General features: G+C 47.7%; 1 protein-coding gene across 4 annotated transcripts in view; it reads left to right on the forward strand.

Moving 5' to 3' along the window:
- Positions 1–18,392: 18,392 nt before the first annotated feature.
- The window catches only part of MAVS (mitochondrial antiviral signaling protein), a 32,286-nt gene continuing 26,863 nt past the window's right edge, over positions 18,393–23,815 (forward strand). For all 4 annotated transcript variants that reach the window (XR_012645215.1, XR_012645216.1, XM_074991667.1 and 1 more), the window contains exon 1: positions 18,393–18,465. The gene's annotated coding sequence lies outside the window, so the exon portion shown is untranslated. The remainder of the gene's footprint in view (positions 18,466–23,815) is intronic.

Below are 23,815 nucleotides of genomic sequence, written 5' to 3' on the forward strand. Positions count from 1 at the left end.
CTCAGCATCAGAGCAGTAGCTGTACGGGGCCACAAGCCTAACAGATTTTTTGGAGCATAAGCTTTCGTGGGTAAAGACACACTTTCAGACAAAGCTTGTCCTCCAAAAAAATAAGTTAGTCTATAAGGTGCTACAGGACTTCTCATTTGTTTTTGTTTTTTTCTTTTCTTACTCAGATTACTCCAAGATCTGCAGTTTTGAGGAATGAAAGCACCAGCTATCAAAACTGGCAACACAAAGGGATGATGTAGATTGCCAGTGAGATATTGAGTTTTCACCTCTAAAACAGCAGGTGAAATCCAACATGGGGCTTGACTGTGGGAAGCGCTAAGCATTCAACACTCCTTGTGATTTCAGGGCAGATGTACTGCAGCTTTCAGGATCAGACCAATCTGTGGCTTTGTTTTCCTTCCCTTAAAGTGAACAACAGAACTCCAGTTTAGTTCACCAGAAGCAGGGCCGCAGGCCAGTGGCCAAATCCTACACACCTTATTCACTTAGCTCAAAGTGACCATAGATGCCAATGGAGCTGTTCAGATTTACACCACTGAAGTGGCTGGCCAAGTGACTTCAGTGTAACTGATCACATGAGTCAGGCAGACAAGCACGATTTGATCCCAAAACTCATTGCTTATCAGCCACAAGAATTTGAGTGGAACAAGAAGTCCTGTGGCACCTTATAAACTAACACATTTTGGAGCATAAGCTTTTGTGGGCAAAGAGCCGCTTCGTCTTTGCCCACGAAAGCTTATGCTCCAAAACATCTGTTAGTCTATAATGTGCCACAGGACTTCTTGCTGTTCTCAAAGACGCAGACTAACCCACTACCTCTTGGATACTTGTCAAGAATTTGAGTGCTGTGTGGTGTTTGTAATAAGATGCCATGCTTTGGGAAAAGCACCTGAACTGTTCTTGTTATGCACACAGCCTACAGCATTAATCTAAGAGACACACCGGGTTTAGCTACCACCTACAACTCTTTGATTTGAAAACAGGTTAGTCTCCCAAATTCTGTGTACAAATTAGGTTCAAGTAAAATTCCTCTTGTGCCTTAAAATAGGATGATCTAGGGCTGATATGTTTCAGACCATCAGCAATAGGACTGTATGGATTCTGCCAGCCTGCTTTGCAAAACTCAGCATAGAACATCTTCCCTGGCTGTGGGTTGTTAACTTGTATTAGGTGATGGGGTGGAGCCAAGTGAGACCTGTGGGGTGCTGATGTGCCAGCAGTGTCAGCCTTAGCATTGCAACTTTTGAGCTGAGGTTTATAAAACCCTCAGACCCTAGCCACAAAGTCTCGGTTCAAGTAAATACAGGGCTAAGAGCAAATATTTCACATAGTGATCAAAGGCCATTGGTGGGTACATAGCAACAATGTAGTAAGGAAAAAATAGCTTTATATACAGGATTCTGCACACTGGGGAAACGTCTTGCCCACAAACTGCACCTGCCCTTCCCGCCCAAAAAAAAATAAAAATCCAGCATCTCCCTTCTGCACACACATTTAATGCTGCCTGTTGCACTGAAGCACTAGCTATGGTAGTTAACACTCTGTACCTAAACAGGAAATGCTGCACTTAGACATGGCCATTTCACATGCAGGAAAGCACGTGTTATAAAATCGCATAGCTGGGTTCTGTGTTTTTTGTCTCTGTCAGTCACACCCAATCAAACATGCACACTTTACAAGTAGAAGATTGTTTTTCCTCCTGTGCAGGTCCTGCAGATCAGCTTGGGAGCCGAGAGCCAGGCTGGAGTCTTCTGGTATATCAGCCTCAGCAGAATTTTTAAATCGTTTTTATTCCTGTTAACCCTTCCGAGCCAGCCCAGCCATGAGTGGCAGAACTGGATTCTATTCCTGCTTATCCACCATCAGAGTCACTTCCTATGTTCCAGCTGTTACGCTTATGCCGGCCCACTGAATCATGAACTCAGCTTCTCAGATGCTTTTTCTGCATCCATCCCCAGGGTAGCTGATCTTCTGAACAACCAAACCTTCCTGCTTCTCATGATTGAGGATTACAGCTGACTGAGTCAAAGACTTTTGTAATGCCCCCTTTGGCTCATCTCAAGTTCCCACTTATCCACCAGGCTGGTTGCAGTTCATACTGAGTCAAATCCAGAGGTTTTTGCTGAGATAAACTCCCATTGGCTCTGAAAAAAGAACGCCATCCCACAAAATAGGTCTCCTGTGCTCATCCATTATAACACACATCTCTCCAGCACTCACTCCCACCAGTACTGCTTTCTGAGTGGGGTGTGACCTTGAGCTTCAGAACAAGACTAGTTAGGAGCAAGAACCTCAGCTCTAGATGCCGCACACACTCTGCCGCTAATCTTGTCACTGTCCTTCTCTGCCTTGGTTTCACTGTCTTTTAAATTAGGATGAGTATATGTAGGCAGATCTGCACGGAGATCTTATGGTGGAAAAGCCTGTCTCAAAGGAGTGGAGGTTTTGCATGTTCTGAATGCTGCAAGGTTGTCAGTCTTCCTAGATCCCCCACAGCACTACTTCCACTCCTCCTTTGCTCCGAGTTAAGCATTGTCACCAAAGTCTCCAATGACCTCTTCCTGGATGAATCTCCAAGGATTAAATTAGAGTCGTAACAAAATTAATGGCAAAACTTCCAAGAGTCACCTTGTTACTCCCTGCCTCCAGGAGGAGGCCACTTCTCTGAGTTAAGCCTTGCTTCACCTTACAGGTTAATAGTCAATGCATCTCAGTCCCCTTGAATTGTTCCCCTCTGATATCTAGGCCACATCCCTGGCTATTCAGGGGAATTTCACATCCCCTGACCTTAGATGTGCAGTGTCTCTCAGTTGACTAGTTTTACCTTAAAACCTCCATTCCTGTAACCCATGTACCACAATAAAACAGAAGGTTGATTTAAGAAATACTGACTCACTAGAAGTGAGAGAAAATGATGGCAACAATCAGTAACAACAGAAAATGGAACAAGTAGAGACCCATGTTCATGTTTTATCAATAGTCACCTTTCAGAGAGAAAGTAGATTTCCTCCCCACTCCTGAAGGCCAGTCCCTTGCACAGCTGGCTGGTTTCACAAGAACCAGGAGCATGCAGGAAAGAACCAGAACATACAGGAAGGCACCCCACTCCTTAAGGGGTTTCCTCAGTGAATGCAGTGCACCTCCCCGCCCCCAGGTGTCTGTAGACTCTAGGTACCTGTAGAGCAGCACCCTAGTAAGGATGGGGCTTTGGCAGGGCCATTTTTGTGAATTCTGGTGCCCAGCACAGCCCAAGCACCTGCATACCCCATTCCCCACCCAGGAGGATGGCAGCAGCTGTGTGGGATGAGGAGACCATGCTCAGAGCTGTGGGGGCAGAAGCTGTGGGAGAACAGAAACAAGAGGGGGGTTAGCAGGGCAGCAGGCACAATAGGGAGCGGTGCAGCTTGCCAAAGCTGCAGACCAGGAGGTGGAGCAGGGCTTGGGGAACTGGCAGAGCAGGAGCCAGTGATAGGCACATACAGCAAGGGTGAGCCTATTGATAAGAGTAGGATATCCCAGGCTCTACCCATCCCCAGTTTTACCTGCCTCCGCCTCCAAATCTGCCTCCCTATTCCCAAGCTCTACCTGGCATCTGGCAAACCCATACCCCCCATCCCAAGGCTTAACCCACCTCAGCCCCAAACTGGCCCCCAGGACTAATCCACCCACGATGCTGGCTGGGAAGCCTACGCCGGGCAGCCAAGGATGCCCAGTGAAAGGAAGGCTGGCGTGGAGGTGTTCCAATGGCAGGGGTGAGTCAAGCCTTGCCCACTGGAGGTGTGCGACTACTCAGGTAGCAGGGCGAGTGAGGGGCTCTCTGCGGCTCCCCGCCCTGCTGCCACTCAAACAATGGTATTAAATTCAGTTGGTTTAATGGCTGAATTCCCCCTGCTGGCTGCTACACCAATTATATTTAATTCCACAGTTTCAGCGGCAGCAGGGCAGGGGGCCGCAGAGGAGTCAGCTCTTGGAGTGGAATTTTCTCACTTTTCACTTCATGGAACCTCAGCGTCCTCTAGAACAAAACATTGAGCTAGAGCAGCTCCTGAAGGGGTGTTGAGAGGAAGGGCCTCCCTCACCCAGCACTGCTTTGTGCCTTGACCTGGCTTAGTCCTGGGGCTTCCAGGCCCCATACCACACTGATTCATCTTTAAGAATAATGAACTTTCCTGCTCACGCTTTATGGATAAGCTCCCTGCAGGACATGTTTGGTGTGGTGAGTTTTCCAGGTGGGAGGTGAATGTTTACAGAAGGAACTCTTTCCCAAGCAGTCTCTTAAGGCACTGAGCAGGCTTCCCTGACTGCTCACCTGACATATTTCTAGTCTCAGAGGCTAAAAGAGGAGTCTGTTTCATTTCAGAGGCACCTACCAGGGAAATTCCCTGCCTGCTGTAATGTGGGGTTTCTCTACACCACTTCATGTAAGGAGTGACCTAGTTTGTAGGGTGCTGTTGTAGCTACCCACAAGCAGACTTGAATAGGGGACCTCTGGAGCTTAGTGCAGGTGCCTCTACAGCTTGAGCTAAAGGCCACCTGTCATGGCTGGAGAGGACATTTATTCTCTCTTTGGTCTAGGTGCCACTACATGGGACAGTTAACCACACATAGGTGTGTGGGTTACAAAATGATCTGAACAGATGCTGCTAACTGAGGCAGCAGTTTGCTCGAGCAATTGGCAACATCTGGGCCGTGGCTACACAAGTCCCCTCCTTTCAGAAGGAGCATGATAATGAGCCACTTCGGCAAGTGCTAATGAGGCGCCACTGTGAATATGCAGCACCTCATTAGCATAATGGCAGCCACACATTTCGAAAGTGGCACTTTTGAAACACATGCCGCCCGTATAGCCAGGGGGTCTTCTGAAGCAACCCCCTGATTTCAAAAGCCCTTTCTTCCCATTTGGTTTTGCAGAGCAACCCCAACAAAAGGCTTTTTAAATTCTATGGAAAGGCAAGAAATGGGTGACAGGTTTTAGGCCCCTGCAACACTAGTGGCAGGAGTCACAGTTGTTTGAAAATCCCCAGAAGCCCCAAAAAGCTACTGTAACAGGGTGATTTCCTCATTGGTAGTTACGACCACCACTTGGGCTCTCCAGCAGGCCTTGTCCCTACTTAGTAGCTCACAGAATGTCCCTCCAGCTTCAAGTGATGCTCCCAACTAGTGTTCCTTGTAAGCTTAGTGCATGGGTAGCGGCCTAGGAGAGTCTGAGGTGCCACCCAGCTGATTAGCAGAGTGCCTACAGTCACCCCGAGTGAGCAGCATGTGTTTCTAATGGTGGCACGCATAACAAAATGTCCACCCTGGGTAGAAGAAAATTAGAAAGATCAGTGCTCACAACACAGATTCTTTGTTACAAGTTACCAGGGGAAGGCAGAGATGAGGCTCTTTCAGGTAACTCCTTGCCCTGCATATTGCCTCTTGCTGGCAAGGGGAGAGAGGTAAAGTGGGGGTGGAAGGAACAGTAAAGTTTTTTCGCTGTTATATTAACTGAATGTAGTTACTCCGGTTTTCCCAGGTGCCACTGTGTTCTCATTGGAGTGGGCTCCACAGCGTACCAGAGTCCATGGGAGATTTTCTAGTGACTATAAACAGCACCAGATCAAGTCCTAAGCTGAGAGACTCTGCTCAGGGTTCTGTTCCCATAAATACCCTGTTCCAGTGACTTACGCAACAAACGTTTGTGCGCCTGCATCCCTCAGAGATCTCTACAGCATGGTCAGATGTGGAAACGGAGGGCAGGGCAAAGGAGGGAGAAGTCAAAAAGAGCCAAGCATTGAGATTCCAGAGCAGGGAGGAGAGCAACAGCTGATTTTAACCCTGGCTGTGAAATGACTCAGGGAAAATTCATGCAGCACCGAAGGGAGTATGAGACATAGGACATGAGTCATGCAGGCCTCCCCTTTACTTCTTTGAATGCACGTGTCTGGGTGTGAAAAGCTAGTCAATCCCATATGTTCTTGTTGGCAGGGGGCATTATATTTTTAAGTGGGTTTAGAGCTGGTGTAAGTTGCTTGCTTTGCAGCCCTGGAGTGTGAAGCACCCAAGGAAATAGTAACTGTGAGAGAAGCTACCCACTGTTCTTCCTCCTTTGCCTGGGGCCTGGTCCTTGACCTGGAGGCGCCATTGATAAGAGTGGGAAAATATCACCCCACTCCTCAGCTTTTAGAAGCACTCAGATCCTCTGTCATCATAACTAGCCCCTCCTCAGCCTCATTAACCCCTTGTATGCTAGTGTGGGTGCACACCCCATCACAAGCATATCAATCTATGGCCTACACTAGAACCAGAAGCAAACCAGGAGTCGTGTAACCAACCACTGGTTACAGATGAGGGTCATCCACATCTTCCTAACCTGTTTGTTTGTAATCACCCTATCTGATTGTCCCAGAGTTCAGAAAGAACTCAGATGAAATTGTAGAACTACTAACTGTGATATCAACAAGAAGTCCTGTGGCACCTTATAGACTAACAGATATTTTGGAGCATAAGCTTTCGTGGTGAAGCGGGTCTTTGCCCAGGAAAGCTTATGCTCCAAAATATCTGTTAGTCTATAAAGTGCCACTGGACTTCTTGTTGTTCTTGAAGATACAGACTAACATGGCTAACTCTGTGATAACTGTGATATGCGACTATCACTTACTCAGCCTCTGTACCAAATGACTGGAGGATAGCTAATAAAAAACATACTTATATATAGTGTAAAAGTGTAAAAGATATAGTGTAAAAGGAAACCATGCCTCACCAATCTATTAGAATTCTTTAAGGTTACCAACAAGCATGTTGGCAAGGGTGATTCAATTGATACAGTATGATACCTTTGTCCTGACACTTGGCTGAGCTTTTATTCTGTGAGCCCCTTTCTAGCTCCTCCCACATACACCCTAAAAAGAGTCATGGAGAGATGTGGTAAAAGCAAAGGCAAAGATGACTATCTCCTCCCCATGGAGCTGCACTAGTCATTCCGTAAAACTAAAATCTGGGAAGATGGCTGCAGGGCATATGCATCGTATACCATTTCAGAGACCTTCTGGCTCCCTCTGGACCATCACCTCCCACAAAGCCTTTAGGACTAAGGCAATGGGAGCCTCTTGTTATGTACTTGTTCCCATATCAGAACTAGAGGATATCAAATGAAATGAATGGGTAGCAGGTTTAAAACAAATAAAAGGAAATTCTTCACACAGCACACAGTCAAACTGTGGAACTTCTTGCCAGAGGAGGCTGTGAAGGCTAGGACTATAACAGGGTTTTAAAAAGACCTAGATAGAATGATTGAAGTTAGGTCCATTAATGCTATTAGTCAGGATGGGTAAGGAATGGTGTCCCTAGTCTTGGTTTGTCAGAGGCTGGAGAGAGGTCATCACCAATTCAGTTCACTCCCTCTGGGCCACCTGGCATTGGCCACTGTTGGCAGACAGGATACTGGGCTGGATGGACCGACTGACGTGGTATGGCTGTTCTTATGTTCTTCTAGTTGGGTTTTTACACTGATACCATGGGGATCTATGGGGCATGTGACTCCCCAAAAGGAGCAAGCAGTTTGCAGGGGCCGATAAGTAACAGCAACCGGCTCTCACAGTACAGTCACCCAACACTCCTACCTTCATTGGCTAAAGGCAAGCTGCTCGGTGTCAGCGCAAGAGGAATTGTTTGGACGGAAGGGCACAACAAACGTGGTTGAATTAAGGCCTGGTCTAAGCCCAGAAGCAGCTGCTTAATTCACCTCAGTTTTAAAACTGATTTAAAATAAACTTCTGCATAGATGCTCTAATTGTTTAAGAGTGGCTTATTTTACCTGATCCGATCAAGCTAAACTCATATAAAGCTGCTTTGAATTGAAGTAAGAGCATTCACACAGCTTGCCTTTTATTTTTAAAAGAAAAAAAAATCACATTTTTAGTTAAGCTGGTGCAACTTTCTCATGTAAGCAAGTAAACTGCTCAATAAGGTTATTTTTACTAATTCAGGTTAATAAATGTTCCAAGCACAAACAGCGTCTTAGTCTCGGTCACCCACAGGCTACAACATGCTTAGCATTTATACCATTCTGTATGGACTGAAGAGTATTTTATAATTAAGGTGCCCATCCGTCCTGTTTTTCCCAGGACAGTCCTTATTTAAGCTGTCTCACAGGTGTCTTGGCTTTTTTAAGAAAATGTGCAAATTGTCCCGTATTTTGCTGGGGTCGCAGTCCCTGGCACCTTGTGTCATGGTGCTGCAGCCCCCATTGCCAGAGAGCTTCTCCATAGGCCAGCTGCCCTGTTCCCTGATGCCCTGTGGCTTTGAACAGCAGTTCCTGCTGCAGGGGACCTCCTCTGTGGGGCAGCTGCCCCACACCCCAGCACCACACGGCAGCAGCCCCCACTGCCTGTGAGCTCCGCCACAGGGCGGTTGCCTCATTCTCTGGCATCCCACACCTAGGGGAGACAGCTCCCACTGCCAGGGACCCTCTCCAGAGGGCAGATGCTTTGTTCCCCAGCTTCCCGGGTCTCAGGGAGGCACCTCCTGCAATATGGAAGCTCCTCCATGAGGCAACTGCCCAATTCCCTGGCATAGCAGCCCCTGCTTCAGGAACCCTTCCCTCACTGGGAGGCTGCAGCAGCCCCCATTGCTGAGGACCCCTGACATGGCACAGCAGCCCCCTTTCCCTGGAGGCCGGTGACCTGTATTTGCCATAGGGTAGTGTGGTCACCCTATTTATAAATTGTAAAGGCTCCGTATTGGTTTTGCTCAGTACCCTTCAGCTCTGGGGCAACTCTCTATTAGTTCTTTTTGTTACACTAGTCCCAACTGAAGTCAGGCCCTGTTAACTAGGTGAGAGGCCCCCAGACTGTGGTGTGTGCGCTCCTAGAGCAACGTGGAAGAGCTCTGGGCACAGGAGGGTGACTAGGGTCCAGGCCACACTCCACAGCAAGCAGGCATAGGGCACCACCCAGTTCCACTCCTAGCCCTAGCCCTGCACCCTGGCTGCCATCCTGAGGCCCCACTCCCACCTCTCTGCAGCCACATCCCCGCAACCAGCTCCAAAGATGGGGCACGGACAGAAACAATGGGGGTGGGGGACGAGGTAAAGAGTTTGGTGACCGCTGCACATGCTGAGAGTTCCTGCAGCAAAGAGTTAAGACCAATGCAGAACTGTTACCCTGGCCCAAGATTACACTGGAAGTACGGGAGAGCTGGGAACTGAACTGAGCTCTGCTGCATGAAAGGCCAGTGCCTTAACCACAAGGGGATCTGTCTGAGAGTAGTGGAAGGGCTGACTTTGTAGGGAGCAGTCTGGGCATGGGGGAGCTCCCCCATGCCCAGAGGTTGATTTTGTTCCTGGGACCAGATTCACTCTTCCCAGAGCCCCCTCTCTGTGCCATCCTGGCTGTTCCACCACCCCCAAGAAGGATTCAGTGCTGGCTGTGATAACATTGCCTGTCTGCTTCTCAGCTTTTCACCCGGGAGGGCTGTTCCAGTCCCTGCTACCGCTCCATGAAGCTGCATGGGAGAGGAGCTCAACAAGTCCCCCTTGTGGGGCTGCCCTGGCCATCGGGGCCCACTCACCTCCTAGTGCAAGGGAGCCTGCTCTCACCGTAGGCAGGTACAACTAACCCCCGCCCCACACATACACCGATTTCTCCAGACTGAGGCCCCCAGGCCTGGGCTTACACTGCCAGAGGTGTAATTCCCCCACTGCCTGTGGCTATTTCCACAAGGAGGTATAAAGCACACTATTCATGCGGTGCCTGGCTAAACGACCCACACAGCTGTAGCCACCCAGAGGCAGACCCATACCTGGGAGCCTAGTGCATGAGCTGCTAGTCCGAGCTAAAAGCCAGCTGCCTCTCTGCTAAGGCTGCAGAGAAGCCTTGTTCTCTCAGTGGTCTAGAAGTCACTCCATGGGACAGTGACCCACCCCCAGTAGGGGTGTGGGTTACACACCTTCCTAGCAATATGGCATCAAGAGAGTCCGAGCCAATCACTGTCTCTTTGTACTCCCTCCAGCCACTTCCACTGCAGGAGGGGAAGAGCAGGACACCCTGCCTTGCACGCAGGGTTTAATTTGTGCCAGGGCAGTTCATAGCCCTGACACCTCTGGGTTTGCTGGACAAAAATAAGGCCCTGTTTTCATTGCAAATGAGGCACTGATGGCTTGGCTCTCAGCCCTGGCTATGGCTAAGAGATGGCCCCAGTCCTTTTCTTTTTCACAGCAGGAAAGCTGCCATCTCAGAGACCCACTCACACCCTGCCTGCCTCACTGTTGCTCTCCCTCCAATGCCTCCCTCATTCAGTTGGCCCTCAACGCACACATAAAACAAGCCCTGCTCTGCAAAGTGTTACCCTTTGCCCAGGATACCAAGAGTGCTATTGCTCTCTGCTGGTGGAATTGCTTTACACCCACACAAGCAATCTTATAGGACCGTAAAGACTAACAAATGTATTAGGTAATGAGCTTTTACGGGGGAGCCACTTCCTCATGTCTGAGGAACGTCGGAGAAATTGGGTCTTACCAACGAAAGCTCATCACTAAATAAATAAATAAATGTGTTAATCCCTAAGCTGCCTCAGGATGGCTTGTTGTCTGTGAAGCTACAGACCAACACGGCTGCCCCTCTGTCTTCATAGCCAAAAGCATCAGAGCTGTTTCCCCCGGTAGCTAACGGTGGCAGTGGCTGAAGCATGACACAGAGTAAATGCCTGTCACAGGGGAAGTGGGGGTGGCAATGAGTTTTGCTAACAGCACAGTTAGTATCACTTCTCTTGTCATGGGAGACAGGCTGATGGTCTGACCTTGCCGCTCACCAGGGCCTTCACTCCCCAAGTGCTGATGCATTAAATTAATTGAAAGTTTAAATATCCCAAAGGGAACTAGCAAGACGCAGCTGTCTCATGAAAGCTATAGAGAAGAGAGGTCTTGCTATGGCAAAGAGGACTGACTTCTCCCTTACCAGCTTGGCTCTGGTGTAAGTTCTGTGGCATGTTATTTACAGAGGGTAACCATCCATCCTGTTTTCACCAGGATGGTCCCTTATTTAAGCTGACATTTTTAAAGAAAACGGGCAAATTGCCCTGTATTTGCGGGGCTCCTATTCCTCAGCACCCTGTGTATTGGGGTGGCAGCCTCCAGCTTCTCCATAGTGTAGCAGCCCTGTTTCACACTCCCCCCTGCCAGGAGGCTGCAAAGACACTATTCTTGGCATCCCCCATCAGGAGGCTGTGGAGTCCCCCATCTCTTGTGCCTCACAGTGGGGCAGCAGCCCCCATAGCTGAGGGGCCTTGACATAGAACAGCAGCCACCCACCCCCAGAGGCCAGTGTCCTGTATGTGCCATAGGCCAACGTGGGCACCTATATTTATGCTGCTCTCGTGCAATGTAGCCCCTGTCTGCTCCCACCTCTTTGGGTCTTCTCTGGAATAGAATTATTTGTGGTAATGGAATGCCTCAGGGCCCCTCTGCAATTCTGTTGAGCAAGGTGTTGTGGAATCACATAACACAGCCACAGCAAGTTAGCCGCAGAGGCATGTCACCCAACTACCACGGCACTGCCCTAATCACTAGACTTCATTGCCTCTCCAGGCAGCCTTCCCTTGCTGTGTTATGTTTTAATTACATCCTGGTTCCAGTCCCCAGTCTCATAACAAGTAGCACCCCCAGGCCTAAGCTATGTCAAGTTTAAGAGGCCCCACAGCATCACCACAAAGATGTATATTATTAAAATGTGCACCTTATTTCTAGTCTGAACTTGTCTAACCTCAGCGTCCAGACATTGGATCATCTTATGTCTTTTTCTCCTAGATTAAAGAGCCTGAAATGTCTCCTTTGTGGAGGTACTTACAGCCTGACTAAAACACCTCTTAACCTTCTCTTGGATAAACTAAATAGATGAAGTTGCTTTAATGTCTTAGTACACGGCCAGTTTTCCACATCTAGAATAATTCTTCTAGCTCTTGTGTGAAACCTTCCAATTTTTCCATATAATTTTTGAAGCACAGACACCAGAGCTGGGCCCAGCATGCCAGCAGTAGTTGCAGTAGCGGAATATGCAGAAGAACACCCCCTCACTACTTCTACCTCACAGTCCCTTGCCTACGTGCATGTACCATCTGAGCCACAGTAACACACTGAATGCTCACGTTCAGTTATCTGGCATTACCCTAGGTCCCTTTCAGAATCACTGCATTCCAGGATTCCATCTTCTAAGTGTGACTTATGTTGCCCATTTCTAGATGTAATAATATTAATGCTACATTGTTAATATTAACAAGAGGAAAGCAATGCAAGCCAAAACAGGGGAAGAATAAATTAAAGAATATTTAGGTATATCAGATTGGAAGAGCCTGATGAAACACATTGGCTGTGTCTATACTACAAAAATGACTTTGAAATTGCTTACTTCAAAAGTACAACTTTGAAGTAAGCAACTTCAAAGTAGAGCTTCTACACACCCTACTTCAAAGTTAAACTTCAAGGTAGGGTTCTACTCCATTCCCAAGAATGGAATAAGGACTTTGAAGTTGGGCTCCCTTAACTTCAAAGTAAGGGAAAACGTGTGTAGACTCTCTTCTGGTTACTTCGATGTAGCGCCTAACTTCCAAGTGCAGACGCACCCATCTGAGACTACTTAAGAAAGTAGCTGGACAGTCTCAGATCCATTGCTCATCATCCCAAGCTACAAAGCTCAGATCTTGGGCTGAATTTTCTCAAAGGTAGGGTGTGTCCATATTGAAGGTTTCAGTTCAACTGGAGATAGCAAGCAAGATTCTACCCTGGGCTCCCACTGTCAGGATGGACATGTGGACAACGTCCAGCTGGTGCTTTTAGAAGGTATTGCCCGACAACTTGCTTCTAGGACTCACGTGTAACCAAGCAGAAAAGTATCTCCAGCCCCTTTGGGAAGATGTGATTTTGTTTCATGCTACATAGCAACTGGGAGACAGAGATACACAGCCCTCACCTCAACCCCTTTCAGTGAATCAGTTGGATTAGGTGGCATATGACATATGTCTTCTGGGAATAAAAGCGACAGACCTACACGACCCACATAACACATTAAAATGTCACTCAGAACCCTCTTTTATTTGGCACAATGCTAGAAGAGAAAAACTGCCACCAATTTAAATTACTACCAGAGACTGAGAAAAATACTAAAATCAATTACCTTTTGAGATAGCAATAAAAAGTGTATGTGTGTGTGGTGGGGGTTGCGCATTAAAAGTAAGTTAAATCCATTATGCTTAGAAGCTGGAAAATTCTACCAGTCCAATAGATATGAGGTAGGTTTTCCAATGTTACAGCTTTACACGGATAAAAACGAAGATGTGAAGGAAGTTTTCCATGGGTACTTTTGAGGACAGCAGTTTCCATGGTTTGGAACCTTAGCTGAGAATATAGCCTATGGATAGGAGGTTTCATTCATTTAGTTCAGAAACATGGGCCATTTTTCAAAATGTAAAACCAAAAGGCAAACTTGGAATCATGGCCAAATCATCTTGTTGGTTAATGTCTGGCACTCAGTGTTAATCACATTGTCAATATCTTTTGACCAGTAATTGAGTAAGAGAAAAGGCACAACCTAGTTATAATATATTAGAGGATAATATACCATGGAAATAAAAAGAACACAGGTTGTTCTTCCATTGCCTGAAGGCAAAGACAGGGTAATCTAGAAGCATACAGGTTTTGGACCAAAATTTATGAAAACCTACAAAAGCTCTGCTACTTGCAGAACAAAATTGAAAAACACACTGGCCTCTGCATATTATTTAAAAAAAAATTAGGAGAATTAGGTTCTTCTGAATTACCTCTAAGGCTAAACATGGTTTCTATACCGAACCTGACCTCCATCGAGCTGTAATATCCTTTTAAGCATTAAAAGCCACCACAGGAGCACGTAAAACAAAGAAGCCCTAGTGCACTGCTAAGGGCTGTTTTAAGTATTTATAGTAAGGGGACCAATGACTCGAACGATGAAACTTTATGCCTGAATAAGCAAAAGCAGAGGCATGTTCTACAGGGTGGACTTCCATCTTTCACCAAATTGTAGAAATCTCGTCCCCAAAAATCAGAACCTTGGTCTTATTATAATTGAGAACCAGTAAGAAGAAAAAGTGAGATCATAACCAGTGAAGGTCTACTGGGGCTTCCAAAAACCAGTCATGTCATTGCCATATAGCACCAGAATAGACCCTTAATTTGTGATAGAGGGAAATTATCCTCCTTGAAAACATCCAGCACATCATTAATACAGATATTAAGAAGAAGAGGCGCTAGAAGGCTCATAGATTTTCAGGCCTCAAGGGACCATTGTGATCATCTAATCAAGCCTCACCAACTCACTCTTGTGGCATACAGTAAAACCCCTATTTATGCTATTTTGACTTCTGTGTTACTTGGATTAATGCAAGTTGAAATTGTGAGTGTCAGGGAGCTGGGAACAAGGCAGCAGCCTGGCTCGCAGGTCCCCTCCACTTCCAGGAACTGGGAAACGGACCAGCACTGCTGCACTGGTCCATTTCCTGGCTTCTAGGAGTCGGGCGGGAGCGGGGGTGAGCTGGGAACCAGGCAGCAGCCTGGCTCCTTGCTTCCCTCCGCTTGCAGGAGCCAGGAACTGGATCAGTACAGCAGAGCTGGTCAGCTTCCTGGCTCCCGTAAAGAAGGGAGCCAGGAGTCAGGCTGCTTCCTGGTTTGCGGCTCCCCGCCAGTCGGTCCCCAGCCTGTAACAATGCTTGGGATTCTTCCATTCCAAGTGCAGGACTCTGCACTCATCCTTCTTGAACCTCAAATTTCTTTTGGCCCAATCCTGCAATTTATCTGGGTCACTCTGGACCCCATCCCTACCCTCCAATGTATCTACCTGACCTCCTAGCTTAGCTCATCTGCAATTTGTTGCGGGTGCAATTCATCCCCTCATCCAGGTCATTAATAAAGATGTTGAACAGTACTTGCCCTAAAACTGATCCTTGGGGCACTCCACTTTCAACCGACCGCCAACCAGACATTGGAACATTGACCACTACCCACTGGGCTAATCTGTCAAGCCAGTTTTCTATCCATCTTACAGTCCATGTATCCAGTCCCTACTTCCTTAACTTATGGGCAAGAATATTGTGGGATACTGTATCAACAGCTGTGCTAAAGTCAAGGTATATCACATCCATTGACTTCCCTGTGTCCACAGAGCCAGTTACCTCATCATAGAAGTTAATCAGATTGGTCAGGCACGACTTGCCCTTGGTGAATCCATGTTGACTACTCTTGATCACTTTCCCCTCTTCCAAGTGCTCCAAAATGGATTCCTTGAGGATTCCCTCCATGATTTTTCTGGGGACTGAGGTGAGGCTGACTGGTCTATAGTTCCCTGGATTGTCCTTCTTTCCTTTTTTAAAGATGGGCACTACACGTTTGCTGTTTTCCAATCATCAGGGACCTCTCCCGATCTCCACAAGCGTTCAAAGATAATAGCCAAAGGCTCTGCAATGACATCTGTCAATTCCCTCAGTACCTTTGGATGCATTAAATCCAGACACATGGATTTGTGTGTAACTAGTGTTTCTAAATAGCTCTTAACCCGTTCTTTCCCCACCAAGGGCTGCCCGCCTCCTTCCCATACTGGATTGCCTAGGGCTGTAGCTGGGGAGCTGATCTTGTCCGTGGAGACTGAGGAAACAAAACAAAACAAAGCAAAGCATTGGGTGCTTCATCCTTTCCTACATCATCTGTATGTAACCCCCACACCCCTACTGGGTGTGGTTCACCGTCCCACATAGTGGTACTTAGACCTCAGCTGAGAGCCAGCTGGCTGTTAGCTCAAACTGTAGATGCTCCTGTACTAAGCTCCCAAGGCCTCAGCTTCAAATCCGTCTGTGTTGATGATTACAAGTGGGGCCTTGTCCAGGATTTCAGCTGGGTCTCTGAAGCTTGGAATGTGCTTCCTCAGCTGTGGGAAGTATGAAACCCATCCACCTACTGGGTGTGGTTCACTGTCCCATATAGTGGCACCTAGACCACTTACAGAGAGAAAGAGTGAGTCTCCACAGCCTTAGCTGAGAGCCAGCTGGCTTTCAGCTCAAATTGTAAGGGCTCCTGCGCTAGGCTCCAGAGGTCCCTGTTGGAAAGGGATGTCATGCGAGCCTGGAGGGCCCCAGACTACACTAGGCAAGAAAGTCATTTGGATATGTCAATTCTAGCTACGCTAATGGCATAGCTAGAACTGCGTATCTGAAATCAACTTTCTTCCCTGGTGCAGATATACCCAAAGTGACTGATGTTGGTGATTGCCACATCAGGAATTTTTTTTTTTTTTTAAAACACACAGGAGGTGTAAAGGTAGAAACCATCATATTTTCATGTTTGCAGTCCTAGTCTTACAGAAATACCGACATTAAAGGCCTGTTTATCTGCAGATCTCAATGTCTTGCACACTTAGCTAAATCAGCCACACAAGCCCTTGTGAAGAAGGCAAAGAATATAATATGATCACTTCACCCATATCTGAAATTTGACCACTTCTGGGGCAGAACACAGCAGCTCCCAAACAGTGCATGGCCCCACAACACAATGGCTTAGGGCAGGAGATGAAAGGGCAGGAGGCAGGGGGAGATGGCAGTATCCAGCTGAAAAAAATGGGCCTTAAAAGAGACAATATAAATTAACAGCTGCCATGAAATAATAGCAGGGAGCCCAGGGTAGCAATGCTCACAGGTGATCAGTGGCAGCACCGTGTGTCCTATCAGAGTGCCCTGCAAAGCTCAATTCTGAAGGGGAGGGGGACAGTGAGAGGAAAGGGCCCTCCCTCTGACTTCATGTATACAACATCATGCTGTGCAGACGACACAGACCTATATATGCTTAAATGTTATGCAGAGTCAGTTCAGAGTGTAAAATTAAGCATGTGCATGAGTTTCTGCAGGACTGGGGCATAAGCCTGTAATTCAGGCCTGTGCTATTACAGGAGGCAAAGACAGAGTTGCAGACACAGAAAATAATTTTAGTGCAGACCTTCCAAATGTTAAAATCTTTAAAAATGGATACAGAAGAAAAAAAAGTCACACAAAAACCTGCCAACATTCTCTAATATTAGAAAACACAAGAAAGGCAGATAAGATGACACTTCTCAAGCAAGATAACTAAATATCCTTAACACTGTTCACTGTAAAGGCACTTGTCTCTGCTCAGGGCAGATTCCCAGGAATGGGCAGAAAATGGTGTTTTCTTTTGCATCCCACACTGCTGGGTTAAAGTCAGACTACTGACTTAAGGAAATGCTTGGCCTGATGGACACTCAGCCTGAGGGAGGGAAAACTGGAAAGCCAGTTTCAGGATATCTTCTTTTTTCACTACATAGTAGTGAAAAAATCAGGCCACTACAGGAACTATTGTGCATCTCTCTATTTAGGCTGTTGTCCAGAACAGGGATTCTCAACCAGGAGTACGTGTACTGTTTGGGAACTGCTGTGTTCTGCGCCAGAAATGCCCACATTTTAGACATGGGTGAAGTGATCCCTCTTCCAGATGGTACTTTAACTCAGTGGTTCTCAACGTTTTTTATGCATAAAAATTAAAACTTACGTTCATCTGATTTTTGTATAATGATTGTGCAAAACAGATAAAGTATGTTGGCAAGTTTCTTGCCTATAGGCAATTTTGTCCAACCAATCAGTTATGATTGAGTTGTTTAAACAAATGCGTTGCAATGGTAGGGAAACAACTGTGGATACTCGGGGTACTTACTTTTTTTTTTTTCTTAAAAGTGGAACTTTAGAGAAAAAAGCTTGAGAAACTCTGGTCCAAATGAACCAGTCTTTGTCCAATTAACTCATTGTCCTTTAACGCTTCTAGCAAAGAGCCCAGCTCTAACCCACGCACGTGGAAGCAGACGTGACCTTTCCTCGCCAGGACTTTGGGAAGGCAATAACAAGGGGCGGGGGGGAGAGGTGTGCGCTTATATTGAAAACTCAGTTGCAACTTTCCCCGGGAAGCGTCTCCCCGCTGCATCGCCCGGGCACCGGGAAGTCCCAGCAGATCTCGCCCCCGCTCCCCCGGCAGCCTCGCTGAAACAATCAGTTGAGAGAAGCGAAACTGACCCGGGCCGGGCAGTTCCTGGCCGCTCTTGGAGAGGAGCCAGCCGAAGGGAGCCCCGGGCTGTAGGTGCAGCGCCGGCCCGAGCTCCGCGCACTCACTGCACCACGCCGCAGCCCTTTGCTCTGCCACTGGGGAACCCAGGCCGGGCAGCAGCTCCCGGACGCGCCGCCTTGCCGCGCTCCGAGCGGCCCTGGCCCTGCCAACAGCCCTCGCTTGACGGACGTTCGGAACGACACCGCGCGGCCAATGGGCAGCGGCGATGCGGAGAGGGCGGGCTCAGAACGCGGCCCGGCGGTGCGCGAGACAGGCGCTGGGAAGTCGCTGGTTGCTGTGGGGGAGGTCGCGCTCCCGGCTGGGTTCTGCCGCTGCAGGCGCCACGCGCGCAGGTAAGGGGCGCCCCTCCCGCTCGCTGGCAGAACGTGACGAGGCCGGCTTGGGCCGCGGGCGCGCGTGACGTTTCCCCGCGGGGAAGGGCCCGCTGGACCCCCCCCCCTTTGTTTTGCAGCGCGGCCGCGAGCGGAAGCGGGGCGGAGAAGGAAGCTGGGGCAAGCGCAGGGGGGATCGGCGGCGGCTGGCTCAAGCAGAGACGTTGACAAAGCCGTTACATAGCCTGCCTGGGTCTGGTTTGCATCACGTAGGGGGGGGGTTGCAAGCCTGTCGGTTCCACGCTGTTAAACTCATAGAACAAATAGGCCATCATGAGCGAGGCTGATGGGGGAGCTTGCACTTGAACGAGGAGGTGCATGTAATAAATGTGGCTCTGGCTCATATAAAATAGAAAGTTAGTGCAGTAGCTGCCTGAGGCAGGTTCGGTCAAGGGCAGTAGTCTACCTGCAAATATTACTGCATAGCTCTGGTTTTCAGGCGCCAGAACTGGTCTGCAGTGGTTGTCAGTGGTACATGTCAAAATATCAGCAAATCTCTGTGTACATCTGGGAGAATCTGGTTGTAGTTAGGACAGAATTCCATCATGAGATCTACTTGCACACCCTTAAGTTTATCTTACATGAGAGGGGACTAGATGAGTAAAAATTGTTGCAGTCCGGTTTGAACGACAGTAAATTCTTTCAGTGGCAGTCCTGAGACCGGAAGGTTGCCAGATAGTCGAATATTCTGGCTATTACAAGGGATGCACCTGGCAATACATGCCACTATATGTCTAATCTTATTTTTCTTAAGAAACAAGGTATTCAGAGTACTTTACCTAATTACCAACAATAGTATCGTACACTGTAAACTTACTGTATTTGTATTTTGTTTCACTATACTGTACTTATGGAAAACATAACTAAAATTTACTTATGGTCAAAATTCCAGTTATTTGAGAGTTCTGGGTAATAGAATGCCAGATATGAAAGAGTTCACTGTACAATGAGAATCTGCAAAGATTTTATTTTCCCTTTTTGGATGCAAAATCTGTGGAAATGTACGCCCTTCTTTAGGTAGAAAGCCCCTGTGTCCATGCTTCCATTTTTATGCAGGACTTTGTTGTGGCATTGCAGCTGTGATACCCCTCAGATGACATTAGGCTGGACCAGATCACACTAGGGAGACGTCAAGCTGATGCTGGGGAATTAAGTAAGGTGCACTCTAGCTACAGAATTGAATTCATTCTTGGATCAACACAGGAAGCAAGGAGAGACCTGGTTTTGATTCTGGGACTGTTGGGGACCAGTTCATGTCTGCTGTAGGTGCTGGCAGTTCTCAAGCACTGGCACCCCCACTGCCATAAGCTCTACAGCTTTTGTAGCCCGCGGGGAGCAACTGGTGCCTTGCTTCCAACATGTCATCCCACAATGGCTCCTGCACCAATCCTGCATCTGGTAGGGAGGCTCCCAGGATAGGTGATGGGGTGAAGTTGCCTTTTACACTAGCGCTGATCGCTGTGCATTGGCCTGGGACGTGCTAAAGGGCCTACTGACAGTTCTTTACTTCACTGATTCAGTGAAGAATTCCCTTAGCATTGTGTGCACAGAGTGCATTGTTTTTAAGATAGCAATGACAGTGCTTCAACCCACTTGTGAATACCAGAAAGCCCTTAAGAGTCCCCAAAGCCACAAATTCCATTCAATCTCCCTGTGTTCCCTTCCTGTTTCAATACAGGAAGTGAAACAGCAACTGATTGGCTGTGTTTTGCCATGTCCTCCGCCTGCATTTCCCGAGAATGCTTCCTTGCAAACACTGATCCAGACTGACAGTATCTGTAGTCATGAATGCCTTAGAGTTGCTGGACTGCAGAGCACTGTCACTAGATATGTCTTATTTAACTTTCTAGTTCTTGATCATCTCTGTAGCTTTCCCTGCCATATAGCATACAGGAGTCAGGACAGGTGATCTTTGAATAATGCCTGGGACTAGGGGTGACCACAGCTGGAGTCAATTTCCTGCTCCCCTTTAGTCTTCTCTTGGACATGTTACTCAGAGAGGAATTTTTGTAACTGACTTAGGAGTCCAGGCACCATTGGCTTTCTAGAAATCTCAGAACTGCTCTTGCAAAGCCCATTGTCTCAATCCCCACCCCCACAGAAGAATGTGTGTGTGTGTGTTTGTGCATGCACATGCAGCTTATTAGGTCTCTGTTGAGCTTGTAAGCTTTTGGGCAAGTACTCTTACTATGAATATGTGTATGCTGGAGCGGCAACTGTGATTTCTGGCTCAGGCAAAAAAGCTAATGCGTTGAAATAGGATAGCCACTGCTGCATAACGTAACCGCCTCCAACACATAACCTTGAGTAAGGGTTTCTGTGAGAAGGACCTCTAAAAATAAGTTCATGCACTTTTTAAAAAAAAAGTTATGGTTCAACTGGTTTTACACACAGCTGAGATGTAAACAATAGCTCTGATCCTCCCCAAACAAAAAAAAAAAAAAAGTCACCCACTTGTGATTGATCTCAAGGAACATCTGGCCCTCCTTGCACTTTCCAGGAAGGGACATTTACAAAGTTATTCTGGGTAAATAAAGTCTAAGGCGGCTCAGGCTTAACCAATGAGCCTGAGCAGAACAAAGTTGCTGAGGTAATGTCATCTTCTATTGGACCCGCTTCTGTGGGGATGAAGAGAGCAAAGCTTTTGGAAGTGTAAACTCAAAGGTCAGAGAAATTCCCTGGTGCATAGGCAGCAGGACAGGGATTTGTCATGAGCATAGAGTGTTTACAGCTAGCCTTGGGGTGAGCTGTACTCAATGGAACCTAGGTACTATCAGTATGGCTGCGTCTACACGTGCACGCTACTTCGAAGTAGCGGCAGTAACTTTGAAATAGCGCCCGTCACGTCTACACGTGTTGGGCGCTATTTCGAAGTTGAAATCGACGTTAGGCGGCGAGACGTCGAAGTCGCTAACCCCATGAGGGGATGGGAATAGCGCCCTACTTCGACGTTCAACATCGAAGTAGGGACGTGTAGACGATCCGCGTCCCGCAACATCGAAATAGCGGGGTCCTCCATGGCGGCCATCAGCTGGGGGGTTGAGAGATACTCTCTCTCCAGCCCTTGTGGGGTTCTGTGGTCACCGTGGGCAGCAGCCCTTAGCCCAGGGCTTCTGGCTGCTGCTGCTGCAGCTGGGGGTCCGTGCTGCATATACAGGGTCTGCAACTAGTTGTTGGCTCTGTGTATCTTGCACTGTTTAATGAAAGTGTGTCTGGGAGGGGCCCTTTAAGGGAGCGACTTGCTGTTGAGTCCGCCCCGTGACCCTGTCTGCAGCTGTGCCTGGCTCCCTTATTTCGATGTGTGCTACTTTGCCGTGTAGACGTTCCCTCGCTGTGCCTATTTCGATGTTGGGCTGAGCAACGTCGAAGTTGAACATCGACGTTGCCAGCCCTGGAGGACGTGTAGACGTTATTCATCGAAATAGCCTATTTCGATGTCGCAACATCGAAATAAGCTATTTCGAAGTTGGGTGCACGTGTAGACGTAGCCTATGAGTCCTGACCTAGGCAATCTTCTGGCTGAGGTGTGCTGCTGTGCACAGTTACTTTGTCTCTGTTTTTGCTGGAGGCTCCCTCAGGAAGTCTTTCCCCCACAGCAGAGTTTCCTATTTAAGAACCAATGTTTCAAAGTTCAGCAACAGGCATATACAGGCTCCTATGTTTGTCTTTGGACTGTCACGGAAAATGCAAGAGAGACAAAAGAAGGCCCAGTCACTTGTCAGAGTGTTCAGGGGTAGCTGGCATGATCTATTTGTCCCTCTGTCTCAGTGAGCTCCCACTAACAATAGCTTGGGCCATTCAGCAATGTGTCCAGGTCGTGGCTCAGCCCTCCAACCAGGTCAGTTGGGGCCTCACCTTTTCCAGATGAGCAAAACAATCCAAACAGCCATTGAATGAGCCAAGCTAGCTTCTCTAATCCTTGCCCCTTAACTCGATAGGCTTACACCTTTTCTGCTCCAGCCAGGAGCCTGGCATTAAGTAGTTAAAGGCTGCTGCTTCTCTAAGCTGTTCCTACATTTATGTGTCCACAGGCACCTTTCACACAGGTGGATTGTCTTACCTGCTTCACTCCCCAGAGCTCTATCATCTCATAACAGGTTCCAGTGGGTTCACGTCTATCTTTGTGCCTGAGCTGCAGCCTTTTAGCCCAGCTGTTGTTAATTGACAACTTAGTCACAGCTGAAAAAGTGACTCATCCATCTATCAAGTCCTTCCCGGCTGCTGCACCAATACACTCCTGGAGAAGACACTCTAGGGCAGTGGTTTTCAATCAGTGTGCAGTGAAATTTCATCCATTTTCCCTCCCTGCAGCTCTTTGCAGGGCCATCGTGGGGGTGAGAATTGATGAGCTCCAGCTGGTGTGGGGTTCATCAATTCCTACCCTGGGGGCTCTTTGCAGAGCTGCGGTGAGGGGAAATGCTGCTTCCTGGCCCAAATGGGCTGGTAGGGATCCTGCTCCCCCTGTGTGTGTGTGGGATACAGTTTAAGTGCCACATGCTGGCTCTAGCAGGCTGGCAGAAAGGGGACCCTCCTCTCTGGACCCATCCCCCCCATGAGTAATCAAACCTTTCAAGGGTTACTTAATTACTCAACATCCCATTTGATCCTTGTTTAGCTTACTGCATTCACTGCTATGCTGCAAACCTCTCTAAGACTGGACCATAGTAAATACAAGTAAAATATGACCTTTATGAGCAATTGATTCAGCTGGAGAAAAGTGGGTGTGCACCATGGAATTTTTTTACCCATTGAAGTGTGACATATTACTGAAAAGGTTGAGAACTGCTGCTCTAGGCCAAGGGGAAAGAGCCATCCTGTTGGCATAATAAAATCACCCCTACGAGCAGTAGAAACTCTTTTTCTACCAACATAGTGCTGCATGCATGGGGGCTTATTTTAGCAGAACTGATATCTCTCCCAGGAGCAGAATAGTCACAGAATAGCCTGACTTAACTTTTGCAGACATAGGCAGTAGTGTATACCCAGCCTAAGAAACAGCATCAGAGCACAATAATCACACTGCATACTTCTTGCCTGTTTCCTGTTTGGAGGGACAGACACTGTGGTTACAGTAGCTAGTTTACAGCTGTAAGCTCTAGTATAGCTGCTCTAATTACTTAATTACTCAAGATCCTGCAAGTAGGGGTAGCTGTGTTGATGGGCGAAGATCTCCTGCTGCCCTAACCTGTTCACACTTGTACTTAAAATCTGCCTAAGTTATGTCACTGGGGAGGGTAGCTAATTCATACCCCCCAATAACATAAGTTATACCCACTTAAGAGGCAGTGCACACACAGCCAAAGTGTGATAG

Source organism: Carettochelys insculpta, chromosome 4 (assembly GCF_033958435.1).
Source record: "Carettochelys insculpta isolate YL-2023 chromosome 4, ASM3395843v1, whole genome shotgun sequence".
NCBI classification, from domain to species: Eukaryota; Metazoa; Chordata; order Testudines; family Carettochelyidae; genus Carettochelys; species Carettochelys insculpta.